Source organism: Pelobates fuscus, chromosome 1, assembly GCF_036172605.1.
Source record: "Pelobates fuscus isolate aPelFus1 chromosome 1, aPelFus1.pri, whole genome shotgun sequence".
Classification (NCBI taxonomy): Eukaryota; Metazoa; Chordata; class Amphibia; order Anura; family Pelobatidae; genus Pelobates; species Pelobates fuscus.
Window position 1 is genome coordinate 488,360,454 of NC_086317.1, and position 11,564 is coordinate 488,372,017.

An 11,564-nucleotide genomic window follows, 5' to 3' on the forward strand; every position below is an offset into this window, starting at 1 on the left:
TATACCCACCAAATTATATACTATATACCCACCAAATTATATAATAAATACTATATACCCACCAAATTATATAATATATGCTATATACCCACCAAATTATATAATAAATACTATATACCCACCAAATTATATAATAAATACTATATACCCACCAAATTATATAATATATGCTATATACCCACCAAATCATATAATATATACTATATACCTACCAAATTATATAATATATACTATATACCTACCAAATTATATAATAAATACTATATACCCACCAAATTATATAATATATGCTATATACCCACCAAATTATATAATATATACAATATACCCACCAAATCATATAATATATACTATATACCCACCAAATTATATAATATATACTATATACCCACCAAATTATATAATATATACTATATACCCACCAAATCATATAATATATACTATATACCCACCAAATTATATAATATATACTATATACCTACCAAATTATATACTATATACCCTCTATATACCTACCAAATTATATAATATATACTATATACCCACCAAATTATATAATATATACTATATACCCACCAAATTATATACTATATACCCTCTATATACCTACCAAATTATATAATATATACTATATACCCACCAAATTATATAATATATACTATATACCTACCAAATTATATAATATATACTATATACCCACCAAATTATATAATATATACTATATACCCACCAAATCATATAATATATACTATATACCCTCTATATACCCACCAAATTATATAATATATACTATATACCCACCAAATTATATAATATATACTATATACCCACCAAATTATATAATAAATACTATATACCCACCAAATTATATAATAAATACTATATACCCACCAAATCATATAATATATACTATATACCCACCAAATTATATAATATATACTATATACCCACCAAATTATATAATATATACTATATACCCACCAAATCATATAATATATACTATATACCCACCAAATTATATAATATATACTATATACCCACCAAATTATATAATATATACTATATACCCACCAAATTATATAATATATACTATATGCCCACCAAATTATATAATATATACTATATACCCACCAAATTATATAATATATACTATATACCCACCAAATTATATAATATATACTATATACCCACCAAATCATATAATATATACTATATACCCACCAAATCATATAATATATACTATATACCCACCAAATTATATAATATATACTATATACCCACCAAATTATATAATATATACTATATACCCACCAAATTATATAATATATACTATATGCCCACCAAATTATATAATATATACTATATACCCACCAAATTATATAATATATACTATATACCCACCAAATTATATAAAATATACTATATACCCACCAAATCATATAATATATACTATATACCCACCAAATTATATAATATATACTATATACCCACCAAATCATATAATATATACTATATACCCACCAAATTATATAATATATACTATATACCCACCAAATTATATAATATATACTATATACCCACCAAATTATATAATATATACTATATACCCACCAAATTATATAATATATAATATATACCTACCAAATTATATAATATATACTATATACCCACCAAATTATATAATATATACTATATACCCTCTATATACCCACCAAATTATATAATATATACTATATGCCCACCAAATTATATAATATATACTATATACCCACCAAATTATATAACATATACTATATACCCACCAAATTATATAATATATACTATATACCCACCAAATTATATAATATATACTATATACCCACCAAATTATATAATATATACTATATACCCACCAAATTATATAATATATACTATATACCTACTAAATTATATAATATATACTATATACCTACTAAATTATATAATAAATACTATATACCCACCAAATTATATAATAAATACTATATACCCACCAAATTATATAATATATACTATATACCCACCAAATTATATAATATATACTATATACCCACCAAATTATATAATATATACTATATACCCACCAAATTATATAATATATACTATATACCTACCAAATTATATAATATATACTATATACCCACCAAATCATATAATAAATACTATATACCCACCAAATTATATAATAAATACTATATACCCACCAAATTATATAATAAATACTATATACCCACCAAATTATATAATAAATACTATATACCCACCAAATTATATAATAAATACCCACCAAATTATATAATATATACTATATACCCACCAAATTATATAATAAATACTATATACCCACCAAATTATATAATATATACTATATACCTACTAAATTATATAATAAATACTATATACCCACCAAATTATATAATAAATACCCACCAAATTATATAATATATACTATATCCACCAAATTATATAATATATACTATATACCCACCAAATTATATAATATATACTATATACCCACCAAATTATATAATATATACTATATACCTACCAAATTATATAATAAATACTATATACCCACCAAATTATATAATAAATACTATATACCCACCAAATTATATAATATATACTATATACCCACTAAATTATATAATAAATACTATATACCCACCAAATTATATAATATATACTATATACCCACCAAATTATATAATATATACTATATACCTACCAAATTATATAATAAATACTAAATACCCACCAAATTATATAATATATACTATATACCCACCAAATTATATAATATATACTATATCCACCAAATTATATAATAAATACTAAATACCCACCAAATTATATAATATATACTATATACCCACTAAATTATATAATAAATACTATATACCCACCAAATTATATAATATATACTATATACCCACCAAATTATATAATAAATACTATATACCCACCAAATTATATAATATATACTATATACCCTCTGTATACCCACCAAATTATATAATATATACTATATACCCACCAAATCATATAATATATACTATATACCCACCAATTTATATAATAAAAACTATATACCCACCAAATTATATAATATATACTATATACCCTCTGTATACCTACCAAATTATATAATATATACTATATACCCACCAAATCATATAATATATACTATATACCTACCAAATTATATAATATATACTATATACCCCCCAAATTATATAATATATACTATATACCCACCAAATCATATAATATATACTATATACCTACCAAATTATATAATATATACTATATACCCACCAAATCATATAATATATACTATATACCCACCAAATTATATAATAAATACTATATACCCACCAAATTATATAATATATACTATATACCCACCAAATCATATAATATATACTATATACCCACCAAATTATATAATATATACTATATACCCACCAAATTATATAATATATACTATACCCACCAAATTATATAATATATACTATATACCCACCAAATTATATACTATATACCCTCTATATACCTACCAAATTATATAATATATACTATATACCCACCAAATTATATAATATATACTATATACCTACCAAATTATATAATATATACTATATACCCACCAAATCATATAATATATACCTACCAAATTATATAATATATACTATATACCCACTAAATTATATAATATATACTATATACCTACCAAATTATATAATATATACTATATACCCACCAAATCATATAATATATACTATATACCTACCAAATTATATAATATATACTATATACCTACCAAATTATATAATATATACTATATACCCACCAAATCATATAATATATACTATATACCTACCAAATTATATAATATATACTATATACCCACTATATTATATAATATATACTATATACCTACCAAATTATATAATATATACTATATACCCACCAAATCATATAACATATACTATATACCCACCAAATTATATAATAAATACTATATACCCACCAAATTATATAATATATACTATATACCCACCAAATCATATAATATATACTATATACCCACCAAATTATATAATATATACTATATACCCACCAAATTATATAATATATACTATATACCCACCAAATTATATAATATATACTATATACCCACCAAATTATATACTATATACCCTCTATATACCTACCAAATTATATAATATATACTATATACCCACCAAATTATATAATATATACTATATACCCACCAAATTATATAATATATACTATATACCCACCAAATTATATAATATATACCCTATATACCTACCAAATTATATAATATATACTATATACCCACCAAATTATATAATATATACTATATACCCACCAAATTATATAATATATACTATATACCCAACAAATCATATAATATATACTATATACCCACCAAATTATATAATATATACTATATACCCACCAAATTATATAATATATACTATATACCTACCAAATTATATAATATATACTATATACCCACCAAATCATATAATATATACTATATACCCACCAAATTATATAATACATACTATATACCCACCAAATTATATAATATATACTATATACCCACCAAATTATATAATATATACTATATACCCACCAAATTATATAATATATACTATATACCCACCAAATTATATAATATATACTATATACCCACCAAATTATATACTATATACCCTCTATATACCTACCAAATTATATAATATATACTATATACCCACCAAATTATATAATATATACTATATACCCACCAAATCATATAATATATACTATATACCCACCAAATTATATAATAAATACTATATACCCACCAAATTATATAATATATACTATATACCCACCAAATTATATAATATATACTATATACCCACCAAATTATATAATATATACTATATACCCACCAAATTATATACTATATACCCTCTATATACCTACCAAATTATATAATATATACTATATACCCACCAAATTATATAATATATACTATATACCCACCAAATTATATAATATATACTATATACCCACCAAATTATATAATATATACCCTATATACCTACCAAATTATATAATATATACTATATACCCACCAAATTATATAATATATACTATATACCCACCAAATTATATAATATATACTATATACCCAACAAATCATATAATATATACTATATACCCACCAAATTATATAATATATACTATATACCTACCAAATTATATAATATATACTATATACCCACCAAATCATATAATATATACTATATACCCACCAAATTATATAATACATACTATATACCCACCAAATTATATAATATATACTATATACCCACCAAATTATATAATATATACTATATACCCACCAAATTATATAATATATACTATATACCCACCAAATTATATAATATATACTATATACCCACCAAATTATATACTATATACCCTCTATATACCTACCAAATTATATAATATATACTATATACCCACCAAATTATATAATATATACTATATACCCACCAAATCATATAATATATACTATATACCCACCAAATTATATAATAAATACTATATACCCACCAAATTATATAATATATACTATATACCCACCAAATTATATAATATATACTATATACCTACCAAATTATATAATAAATACTAAATACCCACCAAATTATATAATATATACTATATACCCACCAAATTATATAATATATACTATATCCACCAAATTATATAATAAATACTAAATACCCACCAAATTATATAATATATACTATATACCCACTAAATTATATAATAAATACTATATACCCACCAAATTATATAATATATACTATATACCCACCAAATTATATAATAAATACTATATACCCACCAAATTATATAATATATACTATATACCCTCTGTATACCCACCAAATTATATAATATATACTATATACCCACCAAATCATATAATATATACTATATACCCACCAATTTATATAATAAAAACTATATACCCACCAAATTATATAATATATACTATATACCCTCTGTATACCTACCAAATTATATAATATATACTATATACCCACCAAATCATATAATATATACTATATACCTACCAAATTATATAATATATACTATATACCCCCCAAATTATATAATATATACTATATACCCACCAATCATATAATATATACTATATACCTACCAAATTATATAATATATACTATATACCCACCAAATCATATAATATATACTATATACCCACCAAATTATATAATAAATACTATATACCCACCAAATTATATAATATATACTATATACCCACCAAATCATATAATATATACTATATACCCACCAAATTATATAATATATACTATACCCACCAAATTATATAATATATACTATATACCCACCAAATTATATACTATATACCCTCTATATACCTACCAAATTATATAATATATACTATATACCCACCAAATTATATAATATATACTATATACCTACCAAATTATATAATATATACTATATACCCACCAAATCATATAATATATACCTACCAAATTATATAATATATACTATATACCCACTAAATTATATAATATATACTATATACCTACCAAATTATATAATATATACTATATACCCACCAAATCATATAATATATACTATATACCTACCAAATTATATAATATATACTATATACCTACCAAATTATATAATATATACTATATACCCACCAAATCATATAATATATACTATATACCTACCAAATTATATAATATATACTATATACCCACTATATTATATAATATATACTATATACCTACCAAATTATATAATATATACTATATACCCACCAAATCATATAACATACTATATACCCACCAAATTATATAATAAATACTATATACCCACCAAATTATATAATATATACTATATACCCACCAAATCATATAATATATACTATATACCCACCAAATTATATAATATATACTATATACCCACCAAATTATATAATATATACTATATACCCACCAAATTATATAATATATACTATATACCCACCAAATTATATACTATATACCCTCTATATACCTACCAAATTATATAATATATACTATATACCCACCAAATTATATAATATATACTATATACCCACCAAATTATATAATATATACTATATACCCACCAAATTATATAATATATACCCTATATACCTACCAAATTATATAATATATACTATATACCCACCAAATTATATAATATATACTATATACCCACCAAATTATATAATATATACTATATACCCAACAAATCATATAATATATACTATATACCCACCAAATTATATAATATATACTATATACCCACCAAATTATATAATATATACTATATACCTACCAAATTATATAATATATACTATATACCCACCAAATCATATAATATATACTATATACCCACCAAATTATATAATACATACTATATACCCACCAAATTATATAATATATACTATATACCCACCAAATTATATAATATATACTATATACCCACCAAATTATATAATATATACTATATACCCACCAAATTATATAATATATACTATATACCCACCAAATTATATACTATATACCCTCTATATACCTACCAAATTATATAATATATACTATATACCCACCAAATTATATAATATATACTATATACCCACCAAATCATATAATATATACTATATACCCGCCAAATTATATAATAAATACTATATACCCACCAAATTATATAATATATACTATATACCCACCAAATTATATACTATATACCCTCTATATACCTACCAAATTATATAATATATACTATATACCCACCAAATTATATAATATATACTATATACCCACCAAATTATATAATATATACTATATACCCACCAAATTATATAATATATACCCTATATACCTACCAAATTATATAATATATACTATATACCCACCAAATTATATAATATATACTATATACCCACCAAATTATATAATATATACTATATACCCACCAAATTATATAATATATACTATATACCCACCAAATTATATAATATATACTATATACCCACCAAATTATATAATATATACTATATACCCACCAAATTATATAATAAATACTATATACCCACCAAATTATATAATATATACTATATACCCACCAAATTATATAATATATACTATATACCCACCAAATTATATAATATATACTATATACCCACCAAATTATATAATATATACTATATACCCACCAAATTATATAATATATACTATATACCCACCAAATTATATAATATATACTATATACCCACCAAATTATATAATATATACTATATACCCACCAAATTATATAATATATACTATATACCCACCAAATTATATAATATATACCCTATATACCTACCAAATTATATAATATATACCCTATATACCTACCAAATTATATAATATATACTATATACCAACCAAATTATATAATATATACTATATACCCACCAAATTATATAATATATACTATATACCCACCAAATTATATAATAAATACTATATACCCACCAAATTATATAATAAATACTAAATACCCACCAAATTATATAATATATACTATATACCCACTAAATTATATAATAAATACTATATACCCACCAAATTATATAATAAATACTATATACCCACCAAATTATATAATATATACTATATACCCACTAAATTATATAATAAATACTATATACCCACCAAATTATATAATATATACTATATACCCACCAAATTATATAATAAATACTATATACCCACCAAATTATATAATATATACTATATACCTACCAAATTATATAATATATACTATATACCCACCAAATCATATAATATATACTATATACCTACCAAATTATATAATATATACTATATACCCACCAAATTATATAATATATACTATATACCTACCAAATTATATAATATATACTATATACCCACCAAATCATATAATATATACCTACCAAATTATATAATATATACTATATACCCACTAAATTATATAATATATACTATATACCTACCAAATTATATAATATATACTATATACCCACCAAATCATATAATATATACTATATACCTACCAAATTATATAATATATACTATATACCTACCAAATTATATAATATATACTATATACCCACCAAATCATATAATATATACTATATACCTACCAAATTATATAATATATACTATATACCCACTATATTATATAATATATACTATATACCTACCAAATTATATAATATATACTATATACCCACCAAATCATATAACATATACTATATACCCACCAAATTATATAATAAATACTATATACCCACCAAATTATATAATATATACTATATACCCACCAAATCATATAATATATACTATATACCCACCAAATTATATAATATATACTATATACCCACCAAATTATATAATATATACTATATACCCACCAAATTATATAATATATACTATATACCCACCAAATTATATACTATATACCCTCTATATACCTACCAAATTATATAATATATACTATATACCCACCAAATTATATAATATATACTATATACCCACCAAATTATATAATATATACTATATACCCACCAAATTATATAATATATACCCTATATACCTACCAAATTATATAATATATACTATATACCCACCAAATTATATAATATATACTATATACCCACCAAATTATATAATATATACTATATACCCAACAAATCATATAATATATACTATATACCCACCAAATTATATAATATATACTATATACCCACCAAATTATATAATATATACTATATACCTACCAAATTATATAATATATACTATATACCCACCAAATCATATAATATATACTATATACCCACCAAATTATATAATACATACTATATACCCACCAAATTATATAATATATACTATATACCCACCAAATTATATAATATATACTTTATACCCACCAAATTATATAATATATACTATATACCCACCAAATTATATAATATATACTATATACCCACCAAATTATATACTATATACCCTCTATATACCTACCAAATTATATAATATATACTATATACCCACCAAATTATATAATATATACTATATACCCACCAAATCATATAATATATACTATATACCCACCAAATTATATAATAAATACTATATACCCACCAAATTATATAATATATACTATATACCCACCAAATTATATAATATATACTATATACCCACCAAATTATATAATATATACTATATACCCACCAAATTATATACTATATACCCTCTATATACCTACCAAATTATATAATATATACTATATACCCACCAAATTATATAATATATACTATATACCCACCAAATTATATAATATATACTATATACCCACCAAATTATATAATATATACTATATACCTACCAAATTATATAATATATACTATATACCCACCAAATTATATAATATATACTATATACCCACCAAATTATATAATATATACTATATACCCACCAAATTATATAATATATACTATATACCCACCAAATTATATAATATATACTATATACCCACCAAATTATATAATATATACTATATACCTACCAAATTATATAATATATACTATATACCCACCAAATTATATAATATATACTATATACCCACCAAATTATATAATATATACTATATACCCACCAAATTATATAATATATACTATATACCCACCAAATTATATAATATATACTATATACCCACCAAATTATATAATATATACTATATACCCACCAAATTATATAATATATACTATATACCCACCAAATTATATACTATATACCCTCTATATACCTACCAAATTATATAATATATACTATATACCCACCAAATTATATAATATATACTATATACCCACCAAATTATATAATATATACTATATACCCACCAAATTATATAATATATACTATATACCCACCAAATTATATAATATATACTATATACCCACCAAATTATATAATATATACTATATACCTACCAAATTATATAATATATACTATATACCCACCAAATTATATAATATATACTATATACCCACCAAATTATATAATATATACTATATCCACCAAATTATATAATAAATACTATATACCCACCAAATTATATAATATATACTATATACCCACCAAATTATATAATATATACTATATACCCACCAAATTATATAATATATACTATATACCCACCAAATTATATAATATATACTATATACCCACCAAATTATATAATATATACTATATACCCTCTATATACCCACCAAATTATATAATATATACTATATACCCACCAAATCATATAATATATACTATATACCCACCAAATTATATAATATATACTATATACCCACCAAATTATATAATATATACTATATACCCTCT